Source organism: Xenopus laevis, chromosome 1S (genome assembly GCF_017654675.1).
Source record: "Xenopus laevis strain J_2021 chromosome 1S, Xenopus_laevis_v10.1, whole genome shotgun sequence".
NCBI lineage: Eukaryota > Metazoa > Chordata > Amphibia > Anura > Pipidae > Xenopus > Xenopus laevis.
This window is the reverse complement of record NC_054372.1, coordinates 188,709,640-188,723,541: the sequence shown is the minus strand read 5'-3', so window position 1 is coordinate 188,723,541 and position 13,902 is coordinate 188,709,640. Positions and strand designations below refer to the sequence as shown.

At 41.3% G+C, this 13,902-nt stretch overlaps 1 protein-coding gene across 3 annotated transcripts in view; it reads right to left on the bottom strand.

Annotated features, from left to right (window-relative positions):
* Positions 1–13,902, bottom strand: part of pdzd2.S (PDZ domain containing 2 S homeolog) — a 200,281-nt gene extending 186,379 nt beyond the window's left edge. For 2 of the 3 annotated variants that reach the window (XM_018244540.2, XM_018244542.2), the window contains exon 1: positions 13,293–13,901. The gene's annotated coding sequence lies outside the window, so the exon portion shown is untranslated. Of the gene's footprint in view, positions 1–13,292 lie in introns of all 3 variants that reach the window. The other variant, XM_018244541.2, reaches the window with a different exon arrangement.

Sequence of the window (13,902 nt, the reverse complement as noted above, 5' to 3'; positions counted from 1 at the left end):
GCAGGTTATGAAAGTTTGAACACATTTTTGTGGTTTTTAATGTGTTAGAGTTTTGCTAATGAAGGTGAATTGCCCTTTCAGCTGCAAGTCACAGTTTCCCCAAGATATTTCCTTATCTTAAATTGTTACAATTGTTTCTTTGCTTATCTTAAATTGTTACAATTGTGTCTTTGCTTATCTTAAGTTGTTACAAATGTATCTAAGTGCTGTTCAGTGCAGGAGATCAAAGAGAAAGATATGCCTTTGCGGAGCCCTGAACATTGCACAAAGAACATGGATTCAACTAAATATTTAAAAGCAAATAAAAAAAGAGTGGAGTGGTCATACTGTATATCCAACATGCCCAGCACCCCCACAAGTCCTTCTACTACAACTCCCAGAACATTAGGTGCCTATACATGGGACCAGGGCTGCAATCAGAGGGGGTACGAATCGCAAGACACAAAAGGGTGTGGCTTGTACAGAGTGGGTGGGGTTTTGAAATAATGGGGTGTGGGTGGATTTGGGTATGTTTGAGTGGGTGGGGGGCATTCATTTTATTGGGGCTCCGTTCTGCCTGTCAGCAGGGCTCAGGTAACAATGGGGAAATAATTTGGGCCCCCTGCTTGCTTAGTAGTACTGGGCCCCTAAATAGGGCCAATAAAATCTGCCAACTCCAGATTGAAAGAGCAGCTTCTTGGCCTGGGTATGGGGCCTCCCAGGAGGAATCCCATAGGGCAAAGAGTATCTCTTACCTTCAGAGTTTACAATCCAAGAGACTAGAGATACAAACACCAACATCAAGCAGCATCGCATTAACCAAGTGTATCAATAAGAAATATCCGACTTGTTTTCATTGGCAGGGAGCTCACCACCCCTCACTTCTCATTATTAAAGGGTCATACTTGCCCTTTAAGACAATTTCTGGCCCACTATATAGAAAGGCAGCCAAGAGAAGGAAACCTGTTGGCACTGCTGGGTAATGTCCTTTCCATCTGCCCAGAAGCCGCCTGTTTAATGCAACGCTGCTGGCATGTGCCAAGCTACACAGAATGATGTCGACCTCTGAAAGTTGTGACGTTCCCCCCGGGGGAAAAGAAGCCACAACCAGGGCAGGAGTCATTTATTATTTTTAACGTTAAATGTTCACATAAAATCCAATTACCATTAAGGGTCCGAAAGAAATTGTGCTCGCTTCCAGGCACGAGGGGGACAGAGAATACGCTACAGTTTTTCTGCTAATGGCAAGGAGGTTTGTAATTGGCAATAAAAGCAAGTAATACGGTGGCCCTATAAAGGGAAACACTGGGGAGAGTTTGCAGATGTGCCGCTACCAATAGTGATTGGTGAATTTCTGCGAAAAATTTGCGAAAAAATTGTGAAACTCAAAAAATTGACGCCCGTGTCCAAAAAAAGTCAATGGGCGTCTGAACAATGTTGACGCGCGGCGATTTTGACACAATCGACTTTTCGGACGCACGTTTTGAAAATTTTCGCCAGCGCCGAATGTGGAAATTTGCAGCGAATTAGTGACAGCCAAATTTATTCGCCCATCACTAGGTACCAACAACTCAAGGTAAAACACAAAATCTATATATACACATATACACACACACACATACATACATACATATATATAGTAGAACCCTCATTTTACATTTTCAGGGGACCAGGGGGAAAAAATGGTGTAATATCCAGAAAATTTTAAATCATGGAAATGCATTACGCATAACAAGACCTGGGGTTTTCCGGATAACGTGCCTTTCTGTAATTTGCATATTATTTAAGTCTACTAGAAAATCATCTAAACATTAAAAACCCAACCCAATAGGCTGGTTTTGCTTCCAATAAGGATTAATTATATCTTAGTTGGGATCACGTACAAGCTACAGTTTTATCACTTCAGAAAAAAAAAGGAAATCATTTTTAAAAATTTGGATTATTTGGATAAAACAGAGTCTATGGGAGACGGCCATTCCATAATTTGGAGCTTTCTGGATAACGGGTTTCCGGATAAGAGATCCCATACCTGTGTATATTTCCACTCAAGCAGCACAGGGTGAATAACCCTTTAATAAAAGCTAGAGAGCCCTCCCACCCCTCCACTCTGAGAAGAATTTATGGTCCAGAAGACGAGTCCATGAGCCAATTAGTGCATATTTATATCTATGCCCCCATTTTCTGGGCAACGGCTCAACAGGCTAATAAAAGCCAACTTCATTTCACTCATCCCCACGCCCATATGGAATAGCACTTCCCTGGTAGGCCTGACTAATGATCATTACTGCTTGGCTTGGGGAATACTAGATCGGCTCAATAACATGACTCAGTGGAGCCGGTGGAACACCTGATGAAACGAAATTCCGATGTGATAAACACTTCCCTGACACACTAGGAAAACATGAGAGATGGGACGGTGGAACAGAAACCCTATTAACAGCTCCACGGGGCAAGTTTCCCAATAATATTCATGTAACTCAGGAACAAACTGCTCTTATTCCTTGTGCCACTGGTGATCCTGTGCCAACTGAATGCCACTATCCCCCACCCTCCCTGATGAATATTTTTTAAAGGAGAAGGAAAGGCTAAAACTAAGTAAGCTTTATCAGAAAGGTCTATATAAATATACCAGTAAACCCTCAAAGTAATGTTGCTCTGAGCCCTCTGTCAAAAGAAACAGCACATTTCTTTCCTTCTATTGTGTACTCATGGGCTTCTGTATCAGACTTCCTGCTTCAGCTTAAACCTCATTGCCCTGGACGTGAGCATGCTCAGTTTGCTCTTCTCTCTCTCCTCCCCTCCCTGCTGTAATCTAAGCCCAGAGCTATGAGTGAGCAGGGAGAGACTCAGGCAGGAAATGATGTCACACCAAGATAATATGGCAGCTGCTATCCTAAACAAACAGAGAGAGCTTCTAGAGTGGTTTACTTGGGTATGTTAAAGCATTCTGCAGAATAAATATAGTGTTATAGCTTGCACTATTGAGGCTAATCTATTGACAATAAACTGCTTCAGTAGCTTTCCTTCTCCTTTAATAATATCATTTCCTGAGATATGGCAATCCTAAACTCAAAGAGCTTTGTCGTACCCGGGGTTTGATTTAACATGCATTTCTCTTCTCCAATCAGAAGCCTGTTTGATGCAAACATCCAGTAGTATCTGTGTGTGGGAGCTGGTGGGAAGAGGCAGCAGAGTAAAACCCAACTAGGTTTTGATACAATTATCTGTTTATAAGTGGAGTCAATAAAGACTATTATTTTACTATATGTGGAGTATGTGCTTCTGTCCACTTTTGAGAAGTATGTCTGAGGCTTTTGGGAACACCAGAGGATTGTGCAAACCACACTGGTGAGTTGAGAGTAGGAATGCACCAAATCCACTATTTGAGATTCGGCCAAATCCTTGATGAAAGATTCGGCCGAATACCGAACCCTAATTTTCAATATGCAAATTAGGGGCAGGAAAGGAAAAATGTTTTCATTTGTGATGATGTCACGTGATTTCCCTACACCCCCTAATTAACATATGCAAATAAGGATTCGTCTTGGCCAGGTCTTTGGTCTTGATTTAACAGCTCTAAACGTGGTCTCTGTTTGTTAGCAGCTGCCATATTAGCTTGGTGTGACATCAATTCCTGCCTGAGTCTCTCCCTGTTCACTAATAGCTCTGGGCTCAAATTACAGCATGGAGGGGAGGAGGGAGAGAGGAGCAAACTGAGCATGCTCAAGCCCGTGCCCTGGAAAGCTGAAAACAGGAAGTCTGATACAGAAGCCCATGAGTACACAATAGAAGGAAAGAAATGTTGTGTTTCTTTTGACAGAGGACTCAGAGCAGCATTACTTTGAGGGTTTACTGGTGTATTTATATAGACCTTTCTGATAAAGCTTACTTAGTTTTAGCTTTTCCTTCTCCTTTATGGAGGGGCAATACCTCTACCAGGCAACAGAACCCGTCATTATTGGAAAGTAAATAGTAAAGTTACACTGTAATTCAAAGCAGATTCAATTGTGACTCTAAAAGTTTTTGCCCGTGGCTGGATCATGATATGAGCAGATGGTGGCCCATATGTTTCATGCTGAGTGCAAAGCAGGTGAAGATCACGCACATTGGCTTCTGACTTCTCATCAGTACTAGAGACTTGATCCTTCAACTTCAATGGAGTATAAACAGCCAGTAAAGAACCTCCTCCAGGAGATTATTTAACTCACAGCCAAGCTATATATTTCATTAAAGGGGAACTCCGGCTTCCAAACCAAAATTGGGTAAAGAGGCCACATAACACAGAAACCCCTAATATATCCATCACAGTTACCAGTTTCTTCAAAAAGTCTGAATAAATGGCATTTTCTATGCTGAAATCCAGCTGTTTAACATTTCTTCTCTTTCTGCATCATTTGAAATCCTGGCAGGGAAGGAGGGACTAAACACTGATGTTACAAATTGTAACAACTTCTCCACATCTTACAGACAGCATGCAGGAACTACATAACCCACAATGCATTGCACTGGGATGTTCTGTTCCTAATTGAAATCACATGTGCAGGGAATTGTGGGGTTTGGAGGCTGCAGGCTGAGGACAGATGGCTGTTGATACAAAGTAACAGTAGTCAGACAGCTCAGCAAAGTAGTCAGACAGATCAGCAGGAGAGCAGGGGCTGGGTTTAGGGAACTGTCAGAAACCGTTAAAAATCATGAAAAGTCTCCATATTTTTTAAAGGACAAGGAAAGTCTAAAATAAATTAAGGCTAGAAATGCTGTATTTTGTATACTAAACATAAGCATGAACTTACTGCACCACAAGCCTAATCAAACAAATGATTTAGGATTCCAAAATTGGCCACAGGGAGTCACCATCTTGTAACTTTGTTAAACATATTTGCAAGACTAAGACTGTGCACATGCTCAGTGTGGTCTGGGCTGCTTAGGGATAATCATAAATTATCAAAACAGCACAAGTCAAATAATGTCTGCCCGAAGCCGATACAGCAAGACTAATTTCAGACAGCAAGATTAATAATCAGAATATACAGACTGCACTGGGTCTTGTGTTATGTAATCTAATGTGAATTTTATAGTTCACTCACTCATGCATAATCCCACTAACTCATGTATAATCTGTCATAATTCCTCCCACTCATGAATAATCTGTCATAATCCTGATCATTTATGCATAACCCCACTCACTCATATGCATAACACCACCCATACATGTAATCCCACTCATATGCATAATCCCACTCATACATGTATGAGTGAGAGGGATTACATGTATGAGTAAATGGGATTACAGTTATGCGTGTGATTATGCATATGAGTGAGTGGGATTGTGAGTATGAGTGGGATTATGCATATGAGTGATCAGGTTTATGCATGAGTGATTACATGTAGGAGTGAGTAGGATTACACATCCTTGCTAATAAAGTTACATTACCAAAAAAAAACATCTGAGCAAGGTCATCAGGCGTGGCTGGATATGTAAATATAAATGATGATGTAGTCGCCTGGTTGAAGCAGATGTTGCATTCAGGAAAACACTACAGTGCGGCTAACGGAGGGGATACAGGTACTACCTGACCCAATACAGAGACAATTATGTATTTTGTGTGGGGAATATGTGCCCAACCTAAAAACATGGTAAGGGTTTATAGGGTTTACATGTCCTTTAATACAAACTTTCTCCAACTCTGCAGAACCAGCGGCTGCAGCAAAATAATCCTCCAAATAGAATCCCAGTTTATCTGTTTAAATCTGGCTCCATGATCTTTGTCCCTGCAGCAGGAGTTGGAAACAGTAAAGGGGATGTAAAGGCAAAAATAAAATCCAATACAAATCTCTACAAAGTCGCCGACTGCTCTACAGGGAAATGAACAAAGCTGCTTGAGTTCTGCATGGCTGGGAAGTAAGGCAGGGGCTCCCCCTGCTGTACATAAGTATGATTGTTTCCCTTCAGAGCAGTTAGGGACCGTCTGACAATTCCTATCCACAGCAGTAAATGAAGGGAGAATTTCACTGCATACAGTCAGGTTTCTTATAAAAACGGTACATATTTTTTAACTAAAGTATATTGGAGATAGGTTTCTTTTTCATTATAGAAAGTAAAAATGGGATTTTATTTTTGTGCAAAGTTGCTTGAAATTATGTTTACTTTTCAAAAAGCTTAAGTTATGTTTGGGTGGAGTTCCCCTTTAACCGTCCATGAATATTTTTCTTGTAACAATGGCCAATGCTGGTGTTTGCTCTTATTTGGGTGAGACAGCTGAACTCACCCCCTATAAGAACAGGTGTAAATTCCATACTTTTTCCCTTTGTTTATCCAACTATACAGTCAGTGTGGCCAATTCAAAATGTTGCCAGTTAGAGAACCGACAGTCACAGGAATAAGTCCATAAAGCCTCCTGCAATATAAATCATAAAACCAACATGTTGCTCAGGGAGACGCCAATGACACAAGCAGAAAGCACCCATTGGGTGTTGTGAAGACTGGGTGATCTCAGGAAAAGCATCTGGTCAATCCCCCATATACAAATAACTTGTTAAAAATTATCTTATTTTCAATTAAATCTATTTTTCCCTGAAACATTCAACAATGACATTATTCACTGGGCCTGGCGCTAAGTCGCTGCACTCAGTTGGCCATGCTTTTTAGCTTTCGGCTCACCCAAGTAATGGAAACCACAAACGTAGCACCCTGGTAGCGTTCAGTCACCTAGAAGCACTTACAACAGTTAAATGGAATGTGGATATTGCAGAGCAATTACTAAGCCTAACAGGTATTTGAGAGAAATTCCAATTCTGCTGATATGACATAAGCGAGAAGCCTTTAAGTGCCGTCAGATCTGCAGGAGAAACACTAATGGTTATGGGACGACATTCGGGAAACCACTACATTTGTTTCACGGCTGTAGCTTTTCTGGGGTTAAAATGACAATTGCTATTCTGTTTTGAAGCCCTAAATGTCAGTATGTTCCCTGCGCTAAAGTAGGCGGGGTCACCTGTATCAGAAAAGAGAAACCTCCCATGCTGGGAAGATACAGGTGATAAGAAGAATTGAACCACATAACAGGTGCAAGAGGAGAAGGGGAAGGTATAGAGGGAGGAGACAAGAAGTACAATGGCACATTTAAAGGAACAGTAACACCCAAAAAATTAAAGTGTTTTCAAGTAACTGGTGTATTTGCTTCAGAAACTCTACTATAGTTTATATAAACAAGCTGCTGTCTAGCCATGGGGGCAGCCATTCAAGCACAGGATACACAGTAGATAACAGATAAGTACTACTATAGTTTATATAAACAAGCTGCTGTGTAGCCATGGGAGCAGCCATTCAAGCACAGGATACACAGTAGATAACAGATAAGTACTACTATAGTTTATATAAACAAGCTGCTGTGTAGCCATGGGAGCAGCCATTCAAGCACAGGATACACAGTAGATAACAGATAAGTACTACTATAGTTTATATAAACAAGCTGCTGTGTAGCCATGGGGGGCAGCCATTCAAGCACAGGATACACAGTAGATAACAGATAAGTACTACTATAGTTTATATAAACAAGCTGCTGTGTAGCCATGGGAGCAGCCATTCAAGCACAGGATACACAGTAGATAACGGATAAGTACTACTATAGTTTATATAAACAAGCTGCTGTGTAGCCATGGGAGCAGCCATTCAAGCACAGGATACACAGTAGATAACAGATAAGTACTACTATAGTTTATATAAACAAGCTGCTGTGTAGCCATGGGAGCAGCCATTCAAGCACAGGATACACAGTAGATAACAGATAAGTACTACTATAGTTTATATAAACAAGCTGCTGTGTAGCCATGGGGGCAGCCATTCAAGCACAGGATACACAGTAGATAACAGATAAGTACTACTATAGTGTATATAAAAAGCTGCTGTGTAGCCATGGGGGCTATTTCCCTCCCCCTCACTGATTTGCATATGCAAATTAGGCTTCGGATTCGGTATTCGGCCGAATCTTTCACAAAGGATTCGGGGGTTCGGCCAAATCCAAAATAGTGGATTCAGTGCATCACTAATTATTTTACATGTCAGCTCCTCTGTGTTTGTTGGGAGTCTCCCTGATTGCAGCCCCTCTCGCCCAGTCACCAGCAGTAGAAGCTCCATCTCCTGCTGTCAGTAATTTGGACATTAAATGGGTTGTTCACCTTTAAATTAACATTTAGTATAACGCAGAGTGATATTCTGAGACAATTTGTAATTGGATTTAATTTTTTTTTATTATTTGAGGTTTTTGAAATTTTGATATTTTTATTCAGCAGTTTTCCAGTTTGCAATTTCCGCAATCTGGTTGCTGGGGTCCAAGTTACCCTAGCAACCATACACTGATTTGAATAAGAGACTGGAATAGGATCAGGCCCCAATAGACACATAAGTAATAAAAAGTATCAATAACAATACATATATAGTTTTACAGAGCATTTTGGTTTTAGATGGGGTCAGTGACCCCCCCATATGAAAGCTTAAAAGAAATAGAAGGCAAATAATTACGTTTCTATAGAAAAAAAATTATGAAGACCAACTTAGAAATGGTTATTCTATAATACACTTAAAGTTTAAAACTCCTTTAAACTTAATGTAGCCACTCCATTGAAATGCAGAAAATCTCCACCAAAAGTTCTCCAATGGCCAAAACACTGGAGCAGGGAGAACAGGGGAGTAACAGGAGCCACCGAGATACCCCTAGATCACTATGGATTGGCTTATCATTACAGACACAGCTGGTGCAGAACTACAACTCCCAGCATGCCTTGTACCACTGCTCAACATTTCTGATCCCTGGATCACCATGTAAAGAACTTGTCTAGATTTCAGCGTCTGCAATAATTTCCTGGATGCAATTTGTAGCAAGCAAAGGGTTAATAGCATGTAAAGTTGTGGTTAGCAAATGTCTATTCTTCGCACGGCTATAAACTGCAGCTTGTCCTATTCCACCCTCCCAATTAAATATATATATATATATATATATATATATATATATATATATATATATATATACTGCTGGATTAGACAATATGCAATGTAATTAATAAGATATGGGAGCAGCACCTGCAATGTGTTCTATTAGGGATTCTGGGGTCACTGGGGACAGTTTTGGTTCCTGAACAAAATCCAACATATCCCATAAGGGAAATAAACCCCCAAAATATATTTAATGAAGCTTAATTCTAGGCAACCTTCCAATATGCACTAACCACTAACTGTCAGCCTCTGACTGCCACAATGGTTAACACAGAGTGGGATTCACAGACTTGTAATGAAAGAGAAATTAGGGGAATGGGAGCCTTGGGGCGACTACTGCAACATCGCAGCGATGGTATGTGTAGTCAGAACCAGCAGTAAGTTGAATACAGTGGTGTAACTAGATGTTACTGGACCATAAACATATACAGAGCGTGTCCTTTTTTTATCAATATATGTTGAAATTGCTCATTAATTAGGGTCTTATGGATCCACCTATACCTCCCGGGCCCCCCTGGATCATTGATTTACAGGGGTTGTTCACCTTTGAGTTAACGTTTAGTATGATTTACTAATGACAATTTGCAATTGGTTTTCATTTTTTATTATTTGTGGTTTTTGAGTTATTTCATTTTTTATTCAGCAGCTCTCTAGTTTGTAATTTCAGCCATCTGGTTGCTAGTTTCCAAATAACCCTAGCAACATTATAATGAATCAAATAAGAGACTGGAATAGGAATAGGAGAGGCCTGAGTAGAATGATGACAAATAAAATTCTTTGGGGCGACTTATCTTCCCGAACTGCTTTCCCCTTCTTTCCCGTCAGCTAGAATGAAAATCGCAGGCCGGATGGCACTCGGAACACTTAGTTTTCCGAAGTCGCCTCACTAGGAAACTTCGGAAAACTAAGCGCTCTGAGTGCCATCCCGCTGGCGATTTACATTCTAGCTGGCGGGAAAGAAGGGGAAGGCAGTTCGGGGCGATAAGTCGCCCCAAAGAAGAGAAGATTTGTCGTCGGGCGACTAATCTCCCAGAATCTGAGTGTGTATCTCTGCCCTAAAAGTTAACTTAAAGGTGAACCACCCCTTTAAATACTCCATAAACAAACCCTGCCCCCAGTGTGAATTAACTGCAACTGCTGAAAATGGCCTGGGGAGTATAGAGTTGTGCCTCAGCTGATGCAAGTGATATGGCAGCTCCCACATACTGTAAATCTACAGTAATGAAAAGATGTGCTTGCAGCAGGCCAAGCTTTTACGGTGTAGTGTCTGGTTAAGGGAAAATAAAAATCTAGTGGAACCTTTTTGTGTAAATAGTGTATCTTTTCAGTGTCCATTAAAAGCCACATATTGACCTTGACAGAAGGGGCTGATGGATCCCGCGGGGTGAAAATGTGCTTGAATAAAGATCCTTCCAAATACACGTACAGGATCCGTTATCTGAAAACCCGTTATCCAACTACAGAAGCAAGAAGCACAGGCAGCACAGCAGTTCCCCAGAGACTCATGGGTATGAGAGGCAAATCTGTTCTAGAGAGGCGGGCGGATAAAACACAATATGTCCTGATTCAAAGCATCTGCCAGGATAGTTAGGGGACAGATAACATCTCAAAGAGAAACTTCAGCCAATCAGAACCCCCCCAAAAACCCTATGAATGGGGGCCCCCAAGGCTTTCACCTTATCCAACCAGACACATAAGTTCTCAGACAGAAGGGTCCGAGGGCATTTAGCTGCACCAGTGTGAGCTCTATGGGTCAAGGAATAACCCCCAGGCAGGAGAATATAAGGCTATGGATAGGCCAATATGATGCAGGCAAAGCAGCAGAGCCAACCAGGGGTCGGATGTTAAATCGAGATTATTATAAAAATCTGCTTCTCTATCAAATCTTGGACCAAGACAGTGGCATGTGGGTTCCTTGGCCAAAGAGCTGGCAATCGAGCACACCATCGGGGCAGGGGTTATATAAACACAGGCATGGAGCATTAGGGGAAACCCTACACCTGCACCTAAACAGTTAAAACGCAGCGCATGGGCCGACCTGTCATCGATTTAACTGATGGTCTCATGTTTGATTGACAAGCAGTATTCTGTATTAGAACAAGTGTTCTGTATTAGAACAACCCTGACATGTGACCAGAATGGGGAGTGGCCTAGCAGCCCTAGGATTTATTGTGCAATCACCATGGAAACCAAACAAAAGGACCGAACGATTCCCTATGATTTGTCCGACCAAAAATCCCAGTTCCAATATAGGTTTCCCCTGTACTGCAGCACAATGTATATATATATTACTCGCAATGCAGACGAGGAAGCTCAGCAAGCAAAGGAAACAAAACTATGGCAGCTTTAAGAAACAGCAAGGGTTAAAAGTGAATATAAACTATTTTATGCTGAAAATGGTTGAAATGATGGAATGACAGTGCCCCCTTAAAGGGGTTGCTCACCTTTAAATTAACTTTTAGTATTAAAGAAGGATATTCTGAGACAATTTGCAATTGGTTTTCATTTTTTATTATTTGTGGTTTCTGAGTTATTTAGCTTTTTATTCAGCAGCTCTCCAGTTTGCAATTTCAGCCATCTGGTTGCTAGGGTCCAGATTCCCCTAGCAACCATGCATTGATTTGAATAAGAGACTGGAATATGAATAAGAGAGGCCTAAATAGAAAGAGGAGGAATAAAAAGTAGCAATAACAATAAATGTGTAGCCTTACAGAGCATTTGTTTTTTCGGATGGGGTCAGTGACCCCTATTTGAAAGTTGGAAAGTGTCAGAAGTAGAAGGCAAATCATTAAAAAACTATAAATAATAAATAATAAGGGCCAATTGAAAAGTTGCTTAGAATTAGCTATTTTATAACATACTTGCAAGTCGGTTAGAGAGAGACGGGCTCCAGTTATTGGGACACAGGAGTGTCGGGCAGAGACTAATAAACTGACTTTATGTGGAATAGGAAACCTCTAGAATATTTACTGGTTGGAAAGAGAAATAACTGCTCCCAATGTATTAAGAGAAAACAAAGCCATTAGCAATTAACCACGCGGCTGCTGGACTGGGCGGCAACTGATTGCAGGAATGAAATGCATGATTAACCCATTCCCTTCCCAGGGAACATTAGGCAGTTGCTTAAAGGGGTTGTTCAGCTTTAAAATTAACTGTTAGTATGATGTAGAGAGGGATATTCTGGGACAATTTGCAATTGGTTTTTATTTTTTTATTGTTTGTGGTTTTTGAGTTATTTGGCTTTTAATTCAGCAGCTCTCCAGTTGGCGGTTTAAGCAATCTGGTTGCTAGGGCCCCACTTACCCTAGCAACCATGCATTAAATTGACTGTAATATGAATAGGAGAGGTCTGAATATGTAATAAAACAAATCAATAACAATAAAAGTGTCCCCTTACACAGCATTTGTTTTTTTGATGGGGTCAGTGACCCCCTATTTGATAATGGGGGAAAAAGGCAAATAATTAAAACCTATATAAAAAAAAAAGAAAAAAACAACACAGACAAATGGAAAAGTTGCTTAGAATTGGCCATGCTGTAACACAGTAAAAGTTAACTTAAAGGAATGGATGTTTTTGAGTTATTTGGATTTTTATTCAGCAGCTCTCCAATTTGCAATGAAGTTGCTATGGCCCCACTTACCCTAGCAACCATGCAGTTTGACTGTAATATGAATAGGACAGGTTTGAATATGTAATAAAATGAATCCATATCAATAAATGAGTCGCCTTACAGAGCATTTGTTTTTTAGATGGGGTCAGCGACCTCGATTCTATAATTGGAAAGAGCTGGAGTAAAAAGGCAAATAATTAAAAAAAAACTATATAAAAAAAAAAACACACAACACAGACCAATGGAAAAGTTACTTATAATTGGCAATGCTGTAACATAGTAAAAGTTAACTGAAAGAAATGGATGTGATTGATTTTCACCAGGTGATTGGCACAGATAATGGTATTTATAACAGTCCAGGGGGCCAATGGCATTTGATTATAAAATCCCCTGTGTTAGAGACAATAATAAAGACAGGCAATTAGACTCAGAGAGGTTCTGCAGCAGCAGTAGTGAGCAACTTACATACTGATTCCAACTGGTAGCAACATGCGCAAGCAACCTGGCAGCTCCTACAGTTGTTGATGAAAGACAACTCCCAGCATCTCCTTCACTGAGAAAGCCAAGAAAATGAAAATATTCCCCATGCTACAGTTGGATTTTGTTGAGGGCGCCTGGGACTTGTAGTTGAACAACAAAAAGCCTCACTGGCAATTGCTGCCGTAATCCCCAGGCACATGACTGATGAATGTCCCCGTGTACAAGATGCCTACCTGTGTGAGGTCGGACACTCGCGGGGTCGGGGAATAGAGTCCCAGTGCGTCGGTATCACTGGCAGCAGCAGAGCGAGTAGTAGATGAGCAGCAGAGTGTGCGGGTCAGAGTCGGCTCCCTCCCTCCTTCCCCGCATTGGGGGACGCGCCCATCGCTCGCTCGCTCTCTCTCTCTCTTCAGCCGGTTCCGCGGCTGCTCAGTATCGCTCCGCGTCTCTCTCTCTCTCTGCGCCTGGGACACGTGAGCTCCACCCCAATTGGATCAGAACCCGCTGTGTAATAAATCTAATGTACCCGGCAGGGTTGTTGGGTTTCCAGACAAATTGGGCCGCTAATTTAAAGCCCAGGCAGCTTTTCAAAGCACAAACTAGACAAGGTACAGATTTGGGCTACTTTTTGGGTTTTTGGCAAGTTTGTTCCGTGGAAACCAGCCGAAGTTTTTCTTGGCCTAATGTGCTAAGCCTCCGTCTCCCAGTGCATGCTGGGTAATGTAGTTTTTGCTTCATTGGCCGACTGTCAAGTTTAATGTGAGACTACAATACCCAGCATGCAATAAGTCTGACTTGTCTACTTTCAAGAATTTCGGCTCTGTACCCCAGTCTTCCCTCCCT